General features: G+C 51.1%; 1 protein-coding gene across 1 annotated transcript in view; it reads right to left on the minus strand.

Annotated features, from left to right (window-relative positions):
- LOC143961817 (E3 ubiquitin/ISG15 ligase TRIM25-like) overlaps positions 1-12,443 on the minus strand; it is a 28,055-nt gene extending 15,612 nt beyond the window's left edge. Inside the window, exon 1 of the mRNA XM_077471149.1 lies at positions 12,401-12,443. The gene's annotated coding sequence lies outside the window, so the exon portion shown is untranslated. The remainder of the gene's footprint in view (positions 1-12,400) is intronic.
- Positions 12,444-24,794: the final 12,351 nt, after the last annotated feature.

Below are 24,794 nucleotides of genomic sequence, written 5' to 3' on the forward strand. Positions count from 1 at the left end.
CAGGGGACATGGGTCAATGCAAAAATAAGTTTTAAAAACTGCAGTTTTTTCAGGAGCAGTGATTTTAATAATGATTAAAGTGAAACAATAAAAGTGTAATATTCCTTTAAATTTCGTACCTGGGGGGTGTCTATAGTATGCCTGTGAAGGGGCGCATGTTTCCTGTGCTTAGAACTGTCCCTGCACAAAGTGTCATTTCGCAAGGAAAAAAAAGTGTTCTAAAATCACTTTCAATTGTCGGCTCCTCAATGAGTGGTCTCTGTATTACGGAGCCGACAATTCATTCATTGACAAAAAAAAAAAAAAAAAAAAAAAAAAAAGGCACGAGGTTCCCCGTAAATTCAATGTAACAGAAAGCTGTGTTACATCAGAGGGGGCGGGGTCACCCATACGTCACTGGGGAACCCCATGGCTTCCCTCACCAGCGTCAGAGCGGGCGGGGTCAGGTGACGGGTGGCCCCGCCCTCCTAATATAAGAAACGTCAGCGCTGGGATCCCCGCAGTGTCTCCTCAGTGGAGACAGAAGACGGATGTATGGACAGCGCTGGACTGAAAATCACCCGTCTCGCTGGATATGATCATCCATCGCTGGACCCCGGAGAGATGATCATCCATCGCTGGATAGCAAGAGTGGATTACCACCGCTGGAATCTTTTTTTTATTTTTAATAAAGGAATTTTTCAAAAGTGTGTTTGTCTTATTTAACCATTTTTAATTTTTTTTTTGTGAAATGGTAGGGGTACTTTTGTACCCCCTTACCATTTCAAACAGGGGGGGGGGCAGGATCTGGGGGTCCCCTTGTTAAAGGGAGCTTCCAGATTCTGACAAGCCCCCCACCCACAGACCCCCACAACCACCGGCCAGGGTTGTGGGGATGAGGCCCTTGTCCCCATCAACATGGGGACATGGTGCTTTGAGGGGGTCACAGACCCCCAAAGCATCCTCCCAATGTTGAAGGCATGTGGCCTGGTACGGTTCAGGAGGGGGGCGCTCTCTCGTCCCCCCCCCCCCCTCTTTTCCTGCGGCCTGCCAGGTTGCGTGCTCGGATAAAGGATCTGGGATGGATATTTAGGGGGACCCCCACGTCAATTTTTTTGACACGGGGTTCCCCTTAATATCCATACCAGACCTGAAGGGCCTGGTAATTGAATTTATTTTTAAAAATTTTTAATCAATTAATGAATTGTCGGCTAATACAGAGAACACTCATTGAGTGTTCTCTGTATTATGGGAGCCAACAATTCAAAGGAAAGAGAAAAAAAGCGAAAGAGAAAAAAAGCGAAAGAGAAAAAAAGCGAAAGAGAAAAAAAGCGAAAGAGAAAAAAAGCGAAAGAGAAAAAAAGCGAAAGAGAAAAAAAGCGAAAGAGAAAAAAAGCGAAAGAGAAAAAAAGCGAAAGAGAAAAAAAGACTTTGCTACAAGGAAAGTTTTGGGTGAAAATCAGCACATAGAACAACTGTCATAGGCACTAAGAACACTGCTGTCTTGGATTTATTATATTTTAACAAACTTATTTCTATTGAGATTTTATTGTATGTGAATAAAATACAGGAATTATTTTGTACATTACACAATCCTGGCATACACAAACCCCATCAGTGGTAATATTTGTTCTACAGATGGTATGTGTACTCTATACAGAGCGCCATCTAGTGGCAGAAAAGGAGAATTACAGCTTGTTCATGTGTTATGGGATGAAGTGGTGGTAAAGTTCTATGTATTTATGTAGGACTCAGACCTGAGACTTCAGGATGTCCTATAGAAATATTAGAAGTGCCAATGTATCTCAGTAACTCTTCTGCTGGCCAAACACACAGCAATTTTTGTCAAGCAGTTTTGACGGAAAAAAAAAAAAAAAAAAAAAACACACACCACGACAAAATTAATCAATGCAAGCTCCCCAAATATTTTTTTGTTACAACCATGGAACGATCCAACGTGGTTTGTAGTGGGTCACCTTGACAGTTGACCAGTTTTACAAAAGAAATGACAATTTTCTGCAGTAATGTGACTTGTATGGAGAGCATTACAGCCACATAGAACCGGGGGAGCGGGAGGATCACAGGGGGAGCGGGAGGATCACAGGGTGGGTGGGAGGGGAAGAGCGGGAGGATCACAGGGTGGGTGGGGGGGAAAGAGCGGGAGGATCACAGGGTGGGTGGGGGGGAAAGAGCGGGAGGATCACAGGGTGGGTGGGGGGGAAAGAGCGGGAGGATCACAGGGTGGGTGGGGGGGAAAGAGCGGGAGGATCACGAGGGGGGGGGGGGGGAAAGAGCGGGAGGATCACGAGGGGGGGGGGGGGGGGAAAGAGCGGGAGGATCACGAGGGGGGGGGGGGGGAAAGAGCGGGAGGATCACGAGGGGGGGGGGGGGGGAAGAGCGGGAGGATCACGAGGGGGGGGGGAAAGAGCGGGAGGATCACGAGGGGGGGGGGAAAGAGCGGGAGGATCACGAGGGGGGGGGGGGGGGAAAGAGCGGGAGGATCACGAGGGGGGGGGGGAAAGAGCGGGAGGATCACGAGGGGGGGGAGAAAAAGCGGGAGGATCACGGGGGGGGGGGAAGAGCGGGAGGATCACGAGGGGGGGGGGGGGAGAAAGAGCGGGAGGATCACGAGGGGGGGGGGAAAGCGGGAGGATCACGAGGGGGGGGGGGAGAAAAAGCGGGAGGATCACGAGGGGGGGGGGGGGAGAAAAAGCGGGAGGATCACGAGGGGGGGGGGGGAGAAAAAGCGGGAGGATCACGAGGGGGGGGGAGAAAAAGCGGGAGGATCACAAGGGGGGGGGGGGGGAGAAAGAGCGGGAGGATCACGAGGGGGGGGGAGAAAAAGCGGGAGGATCACGAGGGGGGGGAGAAAAGGCGGGAGGATCACGAGGGGGGGGGGGAGAAAGAGCGGGAGGATCACGAGGGGGGGGAGAAAGAGCGGGAGGATCACGAGGGGGGGGAGAAAGAGCGGGAGGATCACGAGGGGGGGGAGAAAGAGCGGGAGGATCACGAGGGGGGGGAGAAAGAGCGGGAGGATCACGAGGGGGGGGGAGAAAGAGCGGGAGGATCACGAGGGGGGGGGGGGAGAAAGAGCGGGAGGATCACGAGGGGGGGGGGGGGGGGGAGAAAGAGCGGGAGGATCACGAGGGGGGGGGGGGGGGGGAGAAAGAGCGGGAGGATCACGAGGGGGGGGGGGGAGAAAGAGCGGGAGGATCACGAGGGGGGGGAGAAAGAGCGGGGGGGAGAAAGAGCGGGAGGATCGCAGAGGGGGGGAGAGCGGGGGATCACGAGGGGGGGGGGAGAGCGGGATTATCACAGGGTGGGGGGGGAGAGCGGGATTATCACAGGGTGGGGGGGGGGGAGAGCGGGAGGATCACAGGGTGGGGGGGGGGGGAGAGCGGGAGGATCACAAGGGGGGGGAAGAGCGGGAGGATCACGAGGGGGGGGGGGGGAGAGAGCGTGGGAGGATCACAGGGGGGGGGGGGGGAGAGAGCGTGGGAGGATCACAGGGGGGGGGGGGGAGAGAGCGTGGGAGGATCACAGGGGGGGGGGGGAGAGCGTGGGAGGATCACAGGGGGGGGGGGGAGAGCGTGGGAGGATCACAGGGGGGGGGGGGAGAGAGCGTGGGAGGATCACAGGGGGGGGGGAGAGAGCGTGGGAGGATCACAGGGGGGGGGAGAGAGCGTGGGAGGATCACGAGGGGGGGGAGAAAGAGCGGGAGGATCACGAGGGGGGGGGAGAAAGAGCGGGAGGATCACGAGGGGGGGGAGAAAGAGCGGGAGGATCACGAGGGGGGGAGAAAGAGCGGGAGGATCACGAGGGGGGGGGAGAAAGAGCGGGAGGATCACGAGGGGGGGGGAGAAAGAGCGGGAGGATCACGAGGGGGGGGGAGAAAGAGCGGGAGGATCACGAGGGGGGGGGGAGAAAGAGCGGGAGGATCACGAGGGGGGGGGGGAGAAAGAGCGGGAGGATCACGAGGGGGGGGAGAAAGAGCGGGGGGGAGAAAGAGCGGGAGGATCACAGAGGGGGGGAGAGCGGGAGGATCACGAGGGGGGGGAGAGCGGGATGATCACAGGGTGGGGGGGGGGAAGAGCGGGAGGATCACGAGGGGGGGGGGGAAGAGCGGGAGGATCACAGGGAGGGGGGGGGGCGTGGGAGGATCACAGGGGGGGGGCGTGGGAGGATCACAGGGGGGGGGGGGGAGAGCGTGGGAGGATCACAGGGGGGGGGGAGCGTGGGAGGATCACGGGGGGGGGGGAGAGAGCGTGGGAGGATCACAGGGGGGGGCAGAGAGCGTGGGAGGATCACAGGGGGGGGCAGAGAGCGTGGGAGGATCACAGGGGGGGGGCAGAGAGCGTGGGAGGATCACAGGGGGGGGGGAGAGAGCGTGGGAGGATCACAGGGGGGGGGAGAGCGGGAGGATCACGAGGGGGGGGGGGGGAGAGCGGGAGGATCACGAGGGGGGGGGGGGAGAAAGAGCGGGAGGATCACGAGGGGGGGGAGAAAGAGCGGGAGGATCACGAGGGGGGGGAGAAAGAGCGGGGGGAGAAAGAGCGGGAGGATCGCAGAGGGGGGGAGAGCGGGAGGATCACGAGGGGGGGGGAGAGCGGGATTATCACAGGGTGGGGGGGGAGAGCGGGAGGATCACAGGGTGGGGGGGGGGGAAGAGCGGGAGGATCACGAGGGGGGGGGGGGGGGGAGAGAGCGTGGGAGGATCACAGGGGGGGGAGAGAGCGTGGGAGGATCACAGGGGGGGGAGAGCGTGGGAGGATCACAGGGGGGGGGGGGGAGAGCGTGGGAGGATCGCAGGGGGGGGGGGGGAGAGCGTGGGTGGATCACAGGGGGGGGGGGAGCGTGGGAGGAGCACAGGGGGGGGGGGAGAGCGTGGGAGGAGCACAGGGGGGGGGGGGGGGGGGGAAGAGCGGGAGGATCACAGGGGGGGGGAGAGAGAGAGCGTGGGAGGATCACAGGGGGGGGGGGAGAGAGAGCGTGGGAGGATCACAGGGGGGGGGGGGGGAGAGCGTGGGAGGATCACAGGGGGGGGGGGGGGGGAGAGAGAGCGTGGGAGGATCACAGGGGGGGGGGGGGAGAGCGTGGGAGGATCGCAGGGGGGGAGAGCGTGGGAGGATCGCAGGGGGGGGGGGAGAGCGTGGGTGGATCACAGGGGGGGGAGAGCGTGGGAGGAGCACAGGGGGGGGGGAGAGCGTGGGAGGAGCACAGGGGGGGGAGAGCGTGGGAGGAGCACAGGGGGGGGGAGAGCGTGGGAGGATCACAGGGGGGGAGAGCGTGGGAGGATCACAGGGGGGGAGAGCGTGGGAGGATCACAGGGGGGGAGAGCGCGTGGGAGGATCACAGGGGGGGAGAGCGCGTGGGAGGATCACAGGGGGGGAGAGCGCGTGGGAGGATCACAGGGGGGGAGAGCGCGTGGGAGGATCACAGGGGGGGAGAGCGCGTGGGAGGATCACAGGGGGGGAGAGCGCGTGGGAGGATCACAGGGGGGGGGAGAGCGTGGGAGGATCACAGGGGGGGGGGGGAAGAGCGTGGGAGGATCACAGGGGGGGGGGGAGAGCGCAGGAGGATCACGAGGGGGGGGAGCGGGAGGTTGAGGATTCTGTACAACCTACAAATACAATGGGAGGATGTAGGGTCTGTATGGTTTCAGGGGCTCTCAGCCTGTGTCAGATACATCTGAGCCGATTCTACATTTCCAATAAATTGATTTAATAAAGAAAACGTTGTTTTGATCTGCACATGTACCAAAAATATCCACCTTACACCTACAATATCCCACAAAATTAAGTACACCCCTCACATTCTTGCAAATCTTTTCTTCTATCTTTTCATGTGACAACACTGAAGAAATGACACTTGTCTACAATGTAAAGTAGTGAGTGTACAGCTTGTATAACAGTGTACATTTGCCGCCCCCTCAAAATAACTCAACACACAGCTATTAATGTCTAAACCGCTGGCAACAAAAGTGAGTACACCCCTAAGTGAAAATCTTGAAAATCAAATTGGGCCCAATTAGTCATTTTCCCTCCCCCCGGTGTCATGTGACTCGTTAGTGTTACAAGGTCTCAGGTGTGAATGGGGAGCAGGTGTGTTAAATTTGGTGTTATCACTCTCACTCTCTCATACTGGTCACTGGAAGTTCAACATGGCACCTCATGGCAAAGAACTCTCTGAGGATCTGAAAAAAAAAAAGAATTGTTGCTCTACATAAAGATGGCCTAGGCTATAAGAAGATTGCCAAGACCCTGAAACTGAGCTGCAGCACGGTGGCCAAGACCATACGGCGGTATAACAGGACAGGTTCCACACAGAACAGGCCTCTCAATGGTCCACCAAAGAAGTTGAGGTCACGTTATCAGCGTCATATCCAGAGGTTGTCTTTGGGAAATAGACGTATGAGTGCTGCCAGCATTGCTGCAGAGGTTGTAGGGGTGGGGGGGGGGGGGGGGTCAGCCTGTCAGTGCTCAGACCATACGCCGCACACTGCATAAAATTGGTCTACATGGCTGTCATCCCAGAAGGAAGCCTCTTCTAAAGATGAAGCACAAGAAAGCCTGCAAACAGTTTGCTGAAGACAAGCAGACTAAGGAGATGGATTACTGGAACCATGTCCTGTGGTCTGATGAGACCAAGATAAAGGTATTTGGTGTCAGATGGTGACAAGCGTGTGTGGGGGCAACCAGGTGAGGAGGACAAAGACAAGTGTGTCTTGTCTACAGTCAGGCATGGTGGTGGGAGTGTCATGGTCTGGGGCTGCATGAGTGCTGCCGGTACTGGGGGGCTACAGATCATTGAGGGGACCATGAATGCCAACATGTACTGTGACATACATAGGGAGAGCATGATCCCCTCCCTTCAGAGACTGGGCCACAGGGCAGTATTCCAACATGATAATGACCCAAAACACACCTCCACTGCCTTGCTAAAGAAGCTGAGGGTAAAGGTGATGGACTGGCCAAGCATGTCTCCAGACCTAAACCCTATTGACCATCTGTGGGGCATCCTCAAAATGGAAGGTGGAGGAGCGCAAGATCTCCAACATCCACCAGATCCATGATGTCATCATGGAGGAGGGGAAGATGACTCCAGTGTCAACCTGTGAAGCTCTTGTGACCTCCATGCCCAAGAGGGTTAAGGCAGTGCTGGGAAATAATGGCGGCCACACAAAATATTGACACTTTGGGCCCAATTTGGACATTTTAACTTTGTTGCCAGCGGTTTAGACATTAATGGCTGTGTGTTGAGTTATTTTGAGGGGACAGGAAATTTACACTGTTATACAAGCTGTACATTCACTACTTTACATTGTAGACAAGTGTCATTTCTTCAGTGTTGTCACATGAAAAGATAGAAGAAAAGATATACAAAAAATGCGAGGGGTGTACTGACTTTTGTGAGATGCTGTAAATAATCCTGATACATACCAATCAGCTGTAACTTGATGACTACCGACATGTTAAGTGAATAACATTGATTATCTGAAAAGTGCATAGGATATACTAGGCAGCACGTGAACATGTTGTCCCTGAAGTTGATGGACATTACAGTTTGCCATGTATGGGGCTACGTAGCTGCAGACCAGTCAGGGTGTCCATGCTGACCTCTGTCCCCAGCCAAAAGCGCCTACAATGGGCACGCGAGTATCAGAACTGGACCACAAAGCGATGGAAAAAAGTGGCCTGGTCTGATGAATGACGTTTTCTTTTACATCATGTGGAGGGGCGAGTGCGTCACGTACCCGGGGAAGAGATGGCACCAGAATGTAGTATGGGAAGAAGGCAAGCCGGCGGAGGCAGTGTGATGTGAACAATGTTCTTTTGGAAAACCTTGGGTCCCACCATTCATGTGGAGGTTACTTTGACACGTTCTGCCTACCTGAACATTGTTAGTGACCAAGTACACCCCTTCATGGAAACGGCATTCCCTGACGGCAGTGGCCTCTTTCAGCATGATAATGCGCTCTGCCACACTGAAAAAAGGAGCACAACATCTAGTTGGAGGGGTTGACATGGCCTCCAAATTCTCCAGATCTCAATCCAATCGAACATCTGTGGGATGTGCTGGAAAAAACAAGTCCAATCCATGGAGGACCCACCTCAACTTAGAGGACTTATAGGATCTTCTACTGACGGTTTGGTACCAGATACCACAGCATACCTTCGGAGGTTTAGCAGTGTCCATGCCACCATGGGTCAGAGAAGTTCTGGTGGCAAAATGGGGAATTATTCAGTATTAGGTGGGTGGGTATAACGTTATGGCTGCAGACACACATACCTGGCTGTACATAAAATGGATAGAATGTTACAAATCCTTTCCCATAACCTCTCATTCGATGTCACTTTTCCATCAATCTCATTTCAGGGTTCGATGTGCGATGACTGCGATCGCTCCTCCTGCTGCTACTCCTGTACTTGGTGTTAGAGGGCGCTGGAGAGGGGGAATTCGTCAACGCCACACAGACAACCATCCAGAGCAATGCACCCATATTGCCCCGGGCTCACAGCTACTCTACCAGTGGCGGAATTATAGGGGTCGCCAAAATCGCCATGGCGACTGGGCACCTTGCTGCAGGGGGGCCCCTGTACTCTTTGATAGGAGGGGAGGCTGAGAGGAGCTCCTCGATCATCAGCCGAACTGAAATCGGCACTGTGCAAGAGCTCCTCACATTAGGCTTGGTGAAAGCAGTGTGTGCTCTTTGTCTCCCCCTAGAGTGCAGTACCCGGCAGGAAAAGCCAAAGTAAATGTGAGTCTTATATAAAAAAATAAATAAAAAAAAGGGTACTGTATTTGTCTTTATATGTGTGTGTGTGTGAGCATGTATGTGTGTGCGCGCATGTGAGCATGCTTGTATGTGTGTGTGCGCGCATGTGAGCATGCTTGTATGTGTGCGCGCGCGCATGTGAGCATGCTTGTATGTGTGTGCGCGCGCGCGCATGTGAGCATGCTTGTATGTGTGTGTGCGCGCGCGCGCACGTGAGCATGCTTGTATGTGTGTGCGCGCGCGCATGTGAGCATGCTTGTATGTGTGTGTGCATGTGAGCATGCTTGTATGTGTGTGTGCGTGCGCGTGTGAGCATTAGGGTTGCCACCTGTCCAGAATTCATCCGGACAGTTCGGGTTTGGAATCTTGTGTCCAGGTTTCAGTCTGCCTGAAACCCGGACACATTATTTAGACTGAGCTGTGGCTCCTCAAGTAACTGAGATAGTCACACAAAAACTTGTTGCCATTCGTGAGCTGCGGGATGCTGTCTGGGGGCAGGTTTGGCATCACTGGGGGGGGGGCATGATGTCAGCAAAAACAGTTTGGTCACACCCACTGTTTACCGCAGCATGCTGCATTACCACTCTGCTTGGGGCACCCAAAGGTGTCTCAGGTCTTTTATAATCCTATAGTGTATACTACGAATAAAAATGTGCCCCGTGTCGCTAAAGTGTTCGGGTTTGGCTTGAAGAAAAAGTGGCAACCCTAGTGAGCATGCTTGTGTGTGTGTGAGCATGCATGTATGTGTGCGTGAGCATGCGTGTGTGTGAGCATGCTTGTATGTATGTGTGTGGGTGTGAGTGTGTGAGCGTGCGTGTATGTGTGTGTATGCTTGTATCTGTGAGCATGCTTGTGTGTGTGTGAGCATGTGTGTGTGTGTGTGAGCATGCGTGTATGCGTGTGCATGTATGTGTGTGTGTATGCTTGTGTGTGTGTGTGTGTGCATGCTTGTATGTGTGAGCATGCATGCCACCGCTGCCGACCCCATATTTAGGTGTCTGGTCCCTTTTGGGGTGCCGGACGCTGAATTACAGTGGCGGGGGGGGGGGGTGTTTTTGCAGCACCTGATTAGAGCCATAGGCTCTAATAGGCTTCAAAATAGGTGAACTGCGAGCGCCATGCTTGATGCTCACAGTCCACCCAGGTGTGTTAGAAAAGTGAATTAATATTCACTTTCCTAACACTGAACCGCCTCTCCACCAATCAGGTGTGCGGGTCTGTTACCCGTCAACTGATAGGCTTCCAATAGCTGCGCCTATCATTTCAGCCAATCAGGAGGAGAGGACGGGAGAGGAGGATGGCAGGAGATGCATGGAGGACCCCGCTCATGGCCGTTACCCACTGCCCCACCAAGACAGGGTAAGTGGCAGGCAGACAGCGAGCGAGCGAGCGGTGGGGATTCACAGTGGCAGCATTTGATGGACACACCAACAGCATTTGATGTGCACAGTGGTGCCATTTGATGGCCACAGCGGCAGAGCTTGATGGGCACAGCGGCAGAGCTTGATGGGCACAGCGGCAGGGCTTGATGGGCACAGCGGCAGGGCTTGATGGGCACAGCGGCAGGGCTTGATGGGCACAGCGGCAGGGCTTGATGGGCACAGCGGCTGCAATTTATGTTTTTTTCTGAATTTTTCAGTTTGCTTGTGCCCCCCTGAAAAATTTTGAGCACCAGCCGCCACTGGTTTATATGTGTGTGCATATGTGAATTTTCCTCCTGCAGCCGCTGAATGCCTGTGGGTGGGAGAGGAGGAGAAGCAGGGGGAAATGGAGAAATCGGTTCCTTATAGCCACCCACTTGGGACCGGGCCCTGGTGTTCTACCATCGGGCTCGGAGAAAAGAGCCCTGTCCGGAGGTCGGGGGGGGTGGGGCTCCATGGTTTCTTGCATCGGGGCCCTGAAGGTTCTAGTTATGCCACTGTACTCTACTCTCGTCGTTGAATACTCCGAATTGTAGTAACCCAAGTCAACCAATCAGTGCTCATCTACATTCACCTGAATATTGATTGGTTGCCGCGCCTTTCATATTGGATTTTACACCACCCTATTGAACACTCTCCATTGGGCAATGTGTCAGTCTGAAATCATTTCTTAGTAGCATAGTCCAGTCTTCCCCCCCAGATCCCTCTTCTACCGTTCTGACTCTGCCACGTTTGCAGCCATGTTGAGTGAATCTTTAAGTGGTCCACCAAGCCAATGTTTTTTTTTGTTTGTGTTGTGGGTGAAGTGGGAAAAAGTTTCAGACCCCGGTCAATTTTTACTGCTATCTGAGGCTCCCTTAGTAAGATCTCCCCTCACTTCCTGTCCTGCCGACAACTAGGGATGAGCTCGGGCGTGTTTGCGCGGTCCACGTGCTGAGCCCGCCAGGAAGCTGGCGCTGCGCTGATCATAGGCAGTGAGACATTGCCTGATCTCTGCAGCCGCCAGGGGCGGACTGACAACTCATGGGGCCCCCCAGGCAATGGGAGATTATGGGGCCCCCCCAGGCAATGGGAGATTATGGGGCCCCCCCAGGCAATGGGAGATTATGGGGCCAAACAGCATACACAAACACATAATAAACACACACACTGAAAACGTACTGGAGAGGCGGGGCAGCTATAATCTTGGGATTAAAAACAAAACAAAACACACCCACAGATTTTTACATACTGTCCCTGGTTTTATTGAGGCTGGCAACCCTGATGGGGCCCCCTAGTGGCATGGGACCCTCAGGCAGTGCCCGAGTGGTCAGTCCGCCCCTGGCAGCCGCACATCGGGGCAATGTCTCACTGCCTGTGATTAGCGCAGCGCTGCGCCGAGGTCCTGGTGGGCTCAGGACGTGGACCATGCGAACACGCCCGAGCTCATCCTTACTGACAACAGTTTCTCCACACAGGAAGTGAAGTAAAAATCTCCAACAGGGACACGGTCTCTTACTCTACAATAGAAAACATTTTTTTTTATTTCTGTCGGTGTTGCTGCCAGAGAGTTCCTCTCACTTCCTGTCTGGTAAAAGGTTGTCATCAAGACAGGAAGTGAGAGAGGAAATCTCTAACGGAGTCACAGATGGCTGTAAAACCTGACTGAGGATCTAATTCTTCCCCACGCCATCCAGAACTAAGAAAAAAATTGAGTTTTATCTGGACACACACTTTATGCATAGTTCCCAACTGTCCTTCATTTTGAGAGATGGTCCCTCTATGGAACCAAGTCCCTCTGATCCCATCTCCTTCTCAGTTGACCCTCTTGTTGGTATGGAGTGTAGGCTTCTATAAAAAAGGTATTATTTACCTATAAAAACGTATTATATTGGCACTAGATAATACAAAATCATATACATACACACACCAGTCCAGTAATCTCCTGACCAGCAGTGGTCCATCTATTGTAGATATTTCCAGGTTACATACAGATGGTGTACAGAGCTCCAGAAATAACCAGTTCCACCATCTCCTGACCAGCAGTGGTCCATCTATTGGAGATATTTCCAGGTTATATATACAGATGGTGTACAGATCTCCAGATATAACCAGTTCCAACCTTACAACCAAACCCCCTAGCCGTGTCCCATCACTAACTACACAATAGCAGTCCTAGTTCACCAGCTGCACAGTCCTAACACTTGTCATCTTCACAATACAAACTCTTCCCGGGATCACCAACCTCAGCTCCAGCAGATCCCTCCTGTCTGCTCTCCAGACTACAGAACTCCACCCGGGTGTCCCAGGTGACCCTAACCTGTCCAAAATGGAGAGAGCAAAACCCGGAGTGTACAGAGGATCAGAGGGCTGGGAAGGGGGAAGAAAGGAGCCTGGGAGATGTCTAAATCCCGAACAGGACTTTTCCAGGCTCCCTGCCAGACCCTCTACTACAGAGATCAGGACATCAGATGATCTTCTTTTTTCTCTGACCAATCTGCACATTTTACCGGCCAACCTCTTGGAGGAATTTGAATGCTATGGGGCTCCATCTAATCTGAAAATAAATGTCTCCAAATCTGAACTCTATGGGCGTAGGGTTGCCACCTCATCCCTTTAAACCCGAACACATATGAATTACACGGGTTCTGAGGCTGATTAAGTTGGTAATTAAACGGGCCTGGTCATTGTTTTACACAATGGCCACCTTTTCACTCTCCTCTTCCCTATCCCTTCCCCACTTTATTTACCGGTATTTATATTATTTTTGTGTGTTTGTCACGTTTTGTGTTGTCACCTGCATGTTTGATGAGTAGGGTGTCGGTCCTCGGGGCCAACCCTGAAAGTCTTGTGGGAGGGTGGACATAGGCCTCCTGGCTTGGTTCACCCTCTCTTTGGGGGGGTCTTCCTTCGGGGGAGCCCCTACCCTAGTACCTGGGTGGGTCTGTCTTCGGTAGACCTTCCAGAGAAAGGCGGTCGTCTGGTTTCGGCCAGATGGGCCATGTATTGGTATCTCAGTCCCCGTCTGGAGCCTAACGCCCCGGGGATCAGGGTAAGGTCCTTCCTAGTGGAGGACAGTAGACACCCGTGGCACGTTTTTGTGTTCACTCTTGATGTGTGTGCACTTTTTTTTGGCATCGGGTGTCAGTTTTTGGGTGTGTCTTGCACGCCATAGACTTTTTCAATAGAAAATTAAACTCAGTTGGTGCCTTATCTGCATTGCATTAGCCTCATAACCCGTTTTATTCATATGCGTTCAGGTTTAAAGGGATGAGGTGACAACCCTATATGGGCATTGCCCTGCCCCTCCTCCTGTTCCACACTCTAAAGCATGGGTGCTCAAGCTGTGGCCCTCCAGATGTTGGAGGGCCACAGGTTGAGCACCCATGGCATGATGTGATTTGTAGTTTTGCAACAGCTGGAGGGCCACAGGTTGAACACCCATGCACTAAAACCTGGTACACACAATCAGATTATTGGACGAATTTCCATCAGTTTTTTGTTGGATGCTAGTCTCAACTTGAAGGCGAAGAGGGTACTCACCATCGGGAAATTTGTCGGACGACAGAATTCAACGTCAGACGTGACGTCATGTGTTGAATTGTTTTGTCTGCGTTCTTTCATTTCTGAGCATGCCTAGTCTTGCTCTTCAGATTTTTTTTTTCGGCACATCAGACAAAAATTTTGGAGCCTGCACATCCAGCTTTTGTCTAAAGAAAATCCAATCGGCTGTCAAAATCGGCATACTAACGATCAGAAAATCAGCAGATCGTTCATCGGACAAAATGTAACTTCAGATATTCTGACCGCATGTACGGGCCTTAAAGCCTGGTACAAACAATCAGATTGTTGGCCAACCGAGCGTCTTATTTTTGTCAAAAGGGCGTGTGCCTGGATCTTGTCTTGCTGCATACTAACAGTACACAATTGTCGGCCAACAAACACAAATGTAATGATGTACTACGAGGAATTTCAGCTCTTGAGCGCCACCCTTTGGGACTCTTCTGCTAATTTCATGTTTGTTGAGCATCGATTCCGAGCATGCGTCTTTCAACTTTTGTGTGACGGACTTGTGTGCTGACCATATGAAAATCTGACAACAGAACATTTTCCGCCGGAAATTTACTAAGTATGTCATCCAACATTTGTTGACCGAAAGTTGGACAACAATTGTCAAAAGGAGCGTACTAACGGTCAGATTTTAGGACAACAGTCTGTCAAGAGAAAATCCCCATGCCGAAGGCCTCGTACACACGATCGGATTGTGTGATGACAGACTGTTTGCCTAAAATCTGCCCATTAGTACGCTCCATCAGACAATTGTTGTCCAACTTTTTGGCGGACAGCGTTCTTTTTCGTATTGCGTGTACACAAGTCCGTCACACAAAAGTCCAAAGTACAAACACGCATGCTAGGAATCAGTGCTCACCTTTACTTACTTACAAAGCATAAGCTCTTTTAGATAAGTGGCATCAGGGCCTATGCTCGTGTAACATCATTTAACCACTTCAGCCTCGGAAGAATTGGCTGCTCGATGACCAGGCCATTTTTTGCGATCACTTTAATTGAAAATTGCGCGGTCGTGCGACGCTGTACCCAAACAAAATTGACGTGCTCTTTTTCCCACAAATAGAGCTTTCTTTTGGTGCTATTTGATCATCTCTGCTGTATTTATTTTTTGCGCTATAAACAAAAAAATTGCGCCAATTAAAAAAAAAAAACACAATATTTTGTACTTTTTGCTGTAAAAAATAGCCCCAATTTTTTTTTTTTAAGTAACATTTTTCCGCAGTTTAGGCCGATCAGTTCTATAAAAATGTACTGATTACTGTGTAAATTTCACTGGTAGGGAAGGGGTTAACAATAGGGGGCGATCAAGGGGGTTTACTGTGTTCCCTATGTGTGTGTTCTACCTGTGGGGGATGGGACTGACTATAGAAGATGACAGATCGTGGTTCCTAGCTCGTAGGAACTCACAATCTCTCTCTCCTCGCCAGGCACGAGCATCGAGACCCATCCCGCTTAACCACTTGCTTACTGGGCACTTAAACCCCCCTCCTGCCCAGACCAATTTTCAGCTTTCAGCGCTGATGCACTTTGAATGACAATTGCGCGGCCATACTACACTGTACCCAAATGAAATTTTTATAATTTTTTTCCCACAAATAGAGCTTTCTTTTGGTGGTATTTAATTACAGCTCGGAGTTTTATTTTTTGCTAAACAAACAAAAAAAGATGCAAAAAAAACAGGTCATTTTTCTCCTTCATTGAAATGCGCTGATGAGGCGGCACTGGTGGGCACTGATAGGCGGCACTGGTGGGCACTTATAGGCGGCACTGGTGGGCACTGTTAGGAACAGTTAAGGTGACACTAATAGGCACAGATAAGGTGGCACCGATAGGCACAGATAAGACAGTACTGATGGGCACAGATAAGGCGGCACTGATGGGCAAAGATGGGCACTGATAGGTGGCACTGATGGGTGGCATGGATGGGTGGCACTAAGGGGCACTGATAGGTACCACTGATAGATGGGACTGATGGGCACTGATAGGTGGCACTGATAGGTGGCTCTGATAGGTGGCACTGCTGGGCACTGATGGGCGGCACTGATGGGCACTGGTAGATGACACTGATGGGCACGGATATGTAGCACTGAGGTGCAGCAATGTTTTTGAGGCAGATTGTGGGCACTGATAGGTGGCACTGTGGGCACTGATGTATGGCACTGTGGGCACTGATGTATGGCACTGCTGGGTGGCACTATGGGCACTGATGGGTGGCACTGCTGGGTGGCAATTTTTTAATTATCTGGGGGTTACTGGCAGGAGGCAGGTGGGCACTGATAAGCTGGCCGTGATCGGGACTGATGTTCCGATCACGGCCGCCGGTGATCTGCTTTTTTTTTCTCTCCTCAGCGCGAGGAGGAAAAATAGCCGATTACCGGCTCTGTTTTGTCACATGATCAGCTGTCATTGGCTGACAGCTGATCACGTGGTTAGGGGTCGGGATCGACCCCTTGCTCGGATCCGTGATCAGGCGAGTCTCATAGACTCGCCGATCACAGAGCGCTCCGCGCGCGCCCCTCAAGGGGCGCGCAGGCCGCTCGTGCACGGGACGACGTCAATAGACGTAGTCCCGGCAAAGCAGGTCCGCGCTTTAGCCGTCATTCGGCTATAGCGCGGATCTCAAGAGGTTAAAGGAGCCGACGTACAGCTACGATAGCTTGCGGGATCGTGCCGACCTGCCGCAATATAATGACGCCGACCGGCCAGCAAGTGGTTAAGATGAGTATCTTACCAAAGTTTTTGTATTTTTTTTTTCCATAAAGATTTTATTCAAAATAGCAAGGTAAGCATACAAGACAAGAAGAGTAATCACAAACCAGCCAACATTCAGGACAATATACTGCCATCATTTAAAAGTGTACAACATGGGGGTGTAAATCAAAGTACAGTAACGGGAACAAGTTAGGACATTCAAAGAGGGCGTCGGAGGGCAAAGGGCAAAAATGTTCACTTTGCGCCTCCCGCCAATGTCCATCCCTGACAACTCAGGTGCAGAGAAGGGAACATGGAGCCGTTCCCGAACAAAGACCAGGGTGTATTGTAACCCCCCTAAGACCTTGTACACACGATCGGAGATTCCGACAACCAAATCCGCCGGATTTTGTCCAACGGATTTTGTCCGAAACTGTTGTACACACACGGTTGGACAAAGTTGTTGGAAAATCCGACGTGATGACGTTATTTCGTTACGACGGGACTACTTTCAGGCTAGTAGCCAATAGCTTTGGTGTAGAAATTTGATCTGAGCATGCGTGGCACTTTGTCCGATCGGAAATCTCTACACATGATCGGAGTATGTCCGATCGGAGCATTTTGTCGGAAAATATTTCCGGCAAGTTGGAAAAGTTGCTCCGATGGATATTTCGATGGAAACAGTCCGATGCAGACCACAGACAGTCGGAATATCTGACAAAACGCTCCGATCAGACACATTCCGATGGAATCTCCGACCGTGTGTACAAGGGCTAAGGCATATTTGGTGCCAGGCATGCGGTGTCATAACTTGAGTTGAAAAGTCCGGGCTCGACTGGTCAATATCGGGAGATGAAGGTACAGTACCAGAAGAAAGTGAGATAGACAGACAGAGAAGGAAAAGGGGGGGGGGGGGAGAAAGAAGAGGAGGGTAAGAGAGCGAAATTAGAGATAGGAACGGGGCAAGGGGGACGTTAAGCTCTGTAGTAGGGAGAGGGGAGGAAGAAGCAGAGGTGATGGTACAAAGGAAGGGAGGAAAGATGGGGGGGTTGGGGTAACCGGGGAGAGTGTTCAGGGAAAGGAGCCATGGGTCCGCTCCTATGCCCCACCCTCCCACCCAGGGTAGCCTGTAGCCTGACGCGGACTTCGCAGAGTGACCTTCTTATGCCGTGTACACACGAGCGAATTGTCCGGCGTACTTAGTCCGGCAAACAATCCGGCGGATAGTCCGGCGGACTTTCTACCGAACGGACTTGGCCACACACGGACACACAGAAAGTCCGGCGTTTGCTAGCGCGATGACGTACAGCACATACAACGGGACTAGAAAAAGGAAGTTCAATAGCCAGTAGCCAATAGCTTCCTTTTTCGTACTTGCTTCTGAGCATGGGTCATTCTTAGTCTGCCGGACTAGCATACTGACAAACGTATTGTCCGCTGAAACCCAAGTCCGACGGGAAGATTGGAGTGCAAAAATACTTTCTTAGTCCGCCGGACTTCACGCTGGAAAAGTCAGCTGAAGCCCACACACGATCGAATTGTCCACTGAAATGCGTTTCGGCGGACTAAGTACGCCGGACAATCTGATCGTGTGTACGCAGAATTAGAGATACTGACGGTATTTGTCAGTAGTAATAAAATGATTCCAACAAGCCCATGTAGTTGGGAATTTGTGTATTCTATCTTGCGAGATATGGATCAACTCCTCCATATCCCTAATCTTGGAGATTCTCGCAAACCATTCCCTGATCGTTGGAGCGCATGAGGACCACCAGTGCTTGGGGGTCACAGAGCCTCGCTGCATTGACCATGTGCATGGCCAGAGATTTGTAGTAGTTCTTTTTAGATAAGGATGTATGATGAAGGAGGAATTGGGCTGGGGAGAAATCCAAGGTGAATGTAGTGATATGCGTGATGAGACCATGGACCTCCCTCCAAAAAGGTTGGAGGTTCTCACAATCCCACCACACATGAAGCAGAGTGCCCATCCCCGACCCACATCGCCAGCAGGTATCGGGGCTGGCAGGCGAGAATTTATGGAGGCGTGATGGGGTCCTATACCTTGTGATCACTTTGAATCCGTTCTCTTGGATAGCAACATTTAGTGAGCCCTTATGCGCATATTCGTGCCAAGGTTTCTGTATTGTTTTCCAGACTTTACCTATCTACATTCCTTCCGCCTTCTTTGGTCAAGTTAACACCCTCTTCACTAAGTTCATATGGGCTCATAAACGACCCAGGCTTCGCAGATGCCTGTTGTCATTGCCTAAACTCCACGGCAATGTGGCAGTCCCGGATGCATCTAAATACTATCATGCCACTCATTTAGGGAGGGTGATTGACTGGTTAAGACGAGGAGATCTTAAGCTTTGGATGTCCAGCAGTACAGTGCCATTCCTCTGAATAGGGCACTGTGGTGTTACGCAGCCTTGCCAGCCTCATCCAACTATAGGCCCCACACGCTGGGTTTACTCCCTGATTTTTTTTTTTTTTACTTCTTTAAATCCCCACTCTTTCTTATTTTGGGAAACCCAAAACTCCCCCCAAGACACGATATTCGTGTAACAATATAACATTTAACAGACATACTTCTAACACGGACTTCCCAGAGCACTGTGGGTTATCTACAGATGGTGCGCACAGCAGAATCTGCTTCCTTTCAGACTGTCTCTCTCTGACTGAAAACTTCCTACAGAGCCTGAACAGAGTAGGTAGGGGGAGGAGTCACTGCTATAAATAGAGAGTGAGGAGTCATTGCTCTAGAAGAGAAGGAGTCACTGCTCTGATCGCCCAGTTAGGTATTAGGGTCAGATAGGGTCTGCTTCACCCCAGGCAGCGTCGGGTTAGTGCCAGTACCGCTAACACCCACGCATGCAGCATACAACTCCCTTAGTGGTATAGCATCTGAACAGATCAATATCTTATCTGATCAGATCTATACTAGCGTCCCCAGCAGTTTAGGGTTCCCAAAAACGCATTGTTAGCGGGATCAGCCCAGATACCTGCTAGCACCTGCATTTTGCCCCTCAGCCCAGCCCACCTAAGTGCAGTATCGCTTGATCACTGTCACTTACAAAACACTAAAGACACATAACTGCAGTGTTCACAGAGTCAAGCCTGATCCCTGCGATTGGTAACAGGTTTTTTGTTAGCGTTTTGATACAGTCGCTGACAGTCTAGGAGCTTTTTTACCTGTGAATCTCACTAGTTGTACCACTAAATTTAGAGCCCAAAATGGCAAAGCGAAGGTACACTAGTGAAGAGGCCTACGCGTTTCTGAGCATGACAGATAGTGAAGAGGAAGTCACCCATCTGTCAGATTCAGGCTCAGAATACGATCCTGTAGACAGCAGCAGCTCCATGACAGATAGCTCTGACGACGGAGTTGTGGTCCCCGCCAAGGTCAAGCGTACCCGTCCCCATTCTTCTTCGGCTGCTGAGGTGCAAGAACCGCAGGTCCCTCGTATGGAGCAGAGAAGTACTAGTGCCGCTCATCCTTCTGGTGAACTGGCAAGCACCAGCGGCCTAGTACACCCTGGTCGTACATCCAGCACTGCAGTATCACGTGGTGACGTGGTGAGCCCCATAAGTGCAGTTCAAGCTGGTGAGGTGGCAAGCACAAGTAGTGTCCTGCAGCCACCAAGAAGAAGACAAACACAGGCCCATCGAGCCCATAGTGCCCTTCCTGCTGCATTAGCCAATCCTAATTGGGAGCCCACCACTTCTGCAGCACCCGTACTTCCCCCATTCACTGGCCAACCCGGAATTCAGGTGGAAACAGTTGATTTTACGTCACTTGATTTTTATTCGCTGTTTTTCACCGAAGATCTCTATAGATCTATTGTGGACCAAAGCAATTTGTATGCTGATCAACACATCACCACTATTCTCCAGTCCTCCCTTTCCAGAGATTGGAAACCAATTACAGTTTCCGAATTAAATTAATTACATTTCTGGGCCGATCCCGTCTCATGGGCATAACCAAAAAGAGTGAGTTGCGGTCATATTGGTCCACTAACCCAATTCCCCATATTCCCGTGTTCTCTGCTTCCATGGCCAGGGCACGATACGAGCAGATTTTGCTGTTCATGCACATTAATGATAATGAACTCCGTCGTTCTTGTGGAGACCCTGGATACGACCGGCTCTACAAAATTTGGCCCCTCATAAATTGCTTCAAGCAATGTTTTGCAGCCTTGTATACTCCCCATCAAGTTGTCTGCGCTGATGAGTCCCTGATTAATTTTTATGGCCGCTTGTCATTCAAACAGTACCTTCCCAGCAAGCGTGCCAGATATGGGGTTCAAAATGTATAAGCTCTGTGACAGGACCACAGGCTATACATATAGTTTTATGGTTTACGAGGGAAGAGATAGTTACATAGAGTTGAAAAACTGCCCTGACTACATAGGGAGCGCTGGCAAGATTGTGTGGGACTTGGTGTCACCCTTATTCGGAAGGGGGTACCACTTGTACGTGGATAATTATTACACGAGCGTGCCACTGTTTAGTCACTTGTTTGATCAGCAGATTGGAGCATGTAGCACCGTGCGACCTAATCGCCGGGGCTTTCCCCAGCAGCTTGTAGTTTCCCATCTTAGGCTGGGGAGAGAGCCTGCTTCAAGTGTAATAATTTGCTCGCTGTGAAGTGGCGGGATGATAAGAATGTTTTAGTTCTTACCTCCCTTCATGCAGACACGATGGTCCAAATTCCTACGGCGACTGGTGTTGTGGAGAAACTCCACTGTGTCCACGAATATAACCTTAATATGGGAGGGGTGGACCTCAACGACCAGTTGTTGGCGCCGTACCTAGTTGCCCATAAGGCCAGAGGCTGGTACAAAAAAGTGTCTGTTTATTTATTTCAATTGCCTCTGCTGAACGCTTATGTGCTACACAGAGCTTCAGGATGAACTGGATCCTTCCTTAAATTCCAGGAAGAGATCATCAGAGCCCTTCTGTTTCCAGACGGTGCTGTGGCCCAACTTCCCAATCCAAATGCAGTAAGCCGGCTGCATGGGAGGCATTTTCTGTATGTCCTCCCTGGTACCCTTACTTAACGAGCCCCCCAAAGAAGATGCCGTGTCTATAGAAAGCGTGGATATAAGTATGACCCGCTATTACTGTCCCTCCTGTCCTGACAATCCTGGACTTTGCATTGGTGAATGTTTTGAACACTACTATACACTAATTGAGTTTTAGCGTAGGGTGCAGCACTGCACAGACTAGGCACACTTTCACAGGGTCTCCCAAGATGCCATCGCATTTTGAGAGACCCGAACCTGGAATTGAACCATTACAGTTACAGTTACAAATAAAAGTGTGAAAAAAAAAAGGAAAACAAAAAAAAAATAGTTTATTGTTCTCTATCTCTCTATTCTCTCTCTATTGTTCTGCTCTTTTTTACTGTATTCTATTCTGCAGTGTTTTATCGTGTTTAATTGTTAACCATTTTTTTGTCCGTCGGACAATCCGATCGTGTGTGGGCTATAAAAAAAAAAAATCTGACGGACCTAGAAATAGAAAATGTTTTAAATCTATCTGACGGACTCAAGTCCGATGGACTAAAAATCAGGAAAGCCGTTTGTCTGTGTGCTGGTCCGACGGACCAAATACAACACAAGGGCAGCTATTGTAGTAAGAAGAGCCGACAACGCTGTAATTCTTGAAGTGTCGTTTTATGGTACATCAGAGTGACAGTAAAACAATAAACCTGACGCGTTTCGGCAATAGCCTTAGCCTTACTGTCACTCTGATGTACCAATAAACGACACTTCAAGGATTACAGCATTGCCGGCTCTTCTAACTACCATTGCATTGGAGTGTGTTGGGACACATTGAGCCTTGGCACCTGTGAGCGGACCTGGTGTATGGATTGAGTTGTCCCTGCAGCGAGCGCTGTTACTTTTCTTCTTTTCCATACCAGGGCAGCTATTGGCTACTGGCTATTGAACTTCCTTATTTAGTCCCGCTTACGCCATCACGTTGAAGAGGAACGGACTTTTTAAACGGACTTAGTCTGGTCTTGTGTGGCTTGTTCAGAAAGTCAGTCGGACCTCCGCCGAAAGTCCGCCGGGAAGACCGTCGAACCTAGTCCAACAAAAAGTCCGGTCGTGTGTACGCGGCATTAGTCTACTCTAATCAGCCCTTATTAACTCCTTATTCTCTTTCTCTATTCAATTATAATTTTCCTGGTCATTTTAGATACGTATACTTTTTATGAGCAGTAACACTATTTATTTGATATATTTTCATAAATTCACTTTAAGGCTGTTTTATTCGGCATGTACCGAGCGTTTTTTTTATGCAGTAAATACCACATAAAGCAATAGTGAATAGACATTTTCAGGATCGCAATCCGGTATTTGGAAAACCCCTAATTATCGCATGCAATCTGCTTTTGTGACTGGAGCCCAGAGTATCTAATGAGGGATTACAAGGAAGATCATCCGTTCTAGAGGGTTTATAGTCTCTTATATTCAAGGATGAATGTTTCATACAATACATTGTCACTGGAACTTTGGTATTGCTGCAAGGCATTGTTCCCAGATATTAGTTAGCTGTCAGAAACCATGAATCAGACTGAGATAGAAAATGCAGTAAAAATCACACCTTTTAATGTAATGGTAAAAATCTTACAGATCAGCAAACGTAGTTAAAACAGACAGGGATCAGTAAGCAAAGTGGGTAGTCAGACAAGCCAGTAATCAGGAAACCAGAGATCAGTGTGGTCAGAGGTAGAAGAACAGGATCAGGAACCAGAAGGGACGTCAGCCGGGCTAAGTCCTTCACAGGAACACAGCAGAGAAACTCCAATTATGTTGACCAAGGCGAAGGCAGGAAAGGAATGAACAAGGCAGTTCAAATAGTCAGAAGGGGCTGACTGCAGACAGAACTGATGAGCAGACAATGATGACCAGGTGAGCTACTAAGGAATCAATGAGTGCTGACAATTATCCGACAGCTGAGCAGCCTGAGCACAGAGAAGAGAGCTGCTTAGAGCCCAGCCCTGACATTAGCAGATCCTCCTTGAGCTGGAGAACAAAAGACCATTCTTGAAGAGCTGATATACACCACCGCTCAAAGGCAGGTCCTGGAAACTCAGAGATAATTTCTCCAGGTGAAGGGATCCGGGCAGGGCTGGACTGGGACAGAAATTTGGCCCTGGACTTCATCCAGACCGGGCCCACTTACATTTTGAGCATCCCATCAGCACCCCCTTACATCAGAGTGTCCCATCACCAGCCCCCTTACATCAGAGTGTCCCATCAGCACCCCTTACATCAGAGTGTCCCATTACCAGCCCCTTTAAATCAGAGTGTCCCATCAGCACCCCCTTACATCAGAGTGTCCCATCAGCAGCCTCCTTACATCAGAGTGTCCCATCAGCACCCCCTTACATCAGAGTGTCCCATCAGCACCCCCTTACATCAGAGTGTCCCATCAGCACCCCCTTACATCAGAGTGTCCCATCAGCACCCCCTTACATCAGAGTGTCCCATCAGCACCCCCTTACATCAGAGTGTCCAATCAGCACCCCTTACATCAGAGTGTCCCATCAGAACCTGCCCACACACGACCGGACTTTTGCGGCGGACAAACCGCCGGACTATGGCGGGAGTCCGCTGGACTTTTGAAATGAACGGGCTTGCCCACACACATGGAGAAAAGTCTGTTAATTTTGAACGCGGCTCCAGGTAGACGGGACTAGCAAAGGAGGTCAATGTCGCGATTGACACCTCGCTGGCCCCGTCACCTGGTATGGACTTAAAGGGGAAGCCCTACGCCGAAAAGACGGCGCGGGGGTCCCCCTCAAAGTCCACATCAGACCCTTATCTGAGCACGCAGCCTGGCTGGTCAGGAAAGGGGGGGATGAGCGAGTGCCCCCTCCTGAGCTGTACCAGGCTGCGTGCCCTCAACGTGGGGGGCCTCTTCTCAACAACCCTGTCGGGGTCTGCGGGTGGGGGGCTTGTCAGAATCCGGGGGTCTTCTTCTGACTTTGGGGGTCTTGTCCCTCTCTTCGGGGGTCTTGTCCCCCTCTTCGGTTCTTCTTGCCGGGCCTCCGCTATCTTCATATAGCTCTTTTACTAACGGTGGCCTGGTCTTCTGTTGCCGCCGCCGCCTCTTCTTCCGACTTCGGGGGTCTTGCCCAGAGTGTCCCATCAGCGCCGCTTACATCAGAGTGTCCCATCAGCACCCCCTTACATCAGAGTGTCCCATCAGCACCCCTTACATCAGAGTGTCCCATCAGCACCCCCTTACATCAGAGTGTCCCATCAGCACCCCATTACATCAGAGTGTCCCATCTGCAGCCCCTTACATCAGAGTGTCCCATCAGCACCCCCTTACATCATAGTGTCCCATTACCAGCCCCCTTA

The sequence above is a fragment of the Lithobates pipiens genome, unplaced genomic scaffold (genome assembly GCF_037356315.1).
Source record: "Lithobates pipiens isolate NorthernLeopardFrog02 unplaced genomic scaffold, aLitPip1_a1.2 Scaffold_8, whole genome shotgun sequence".
In the NCBI taxonomy this organism is placed as follows: Eukaryota; Metazoa; Chordata; class Amphibia; order Anura; family Ranidae; genus Lithobates; species Lithobates pipiens.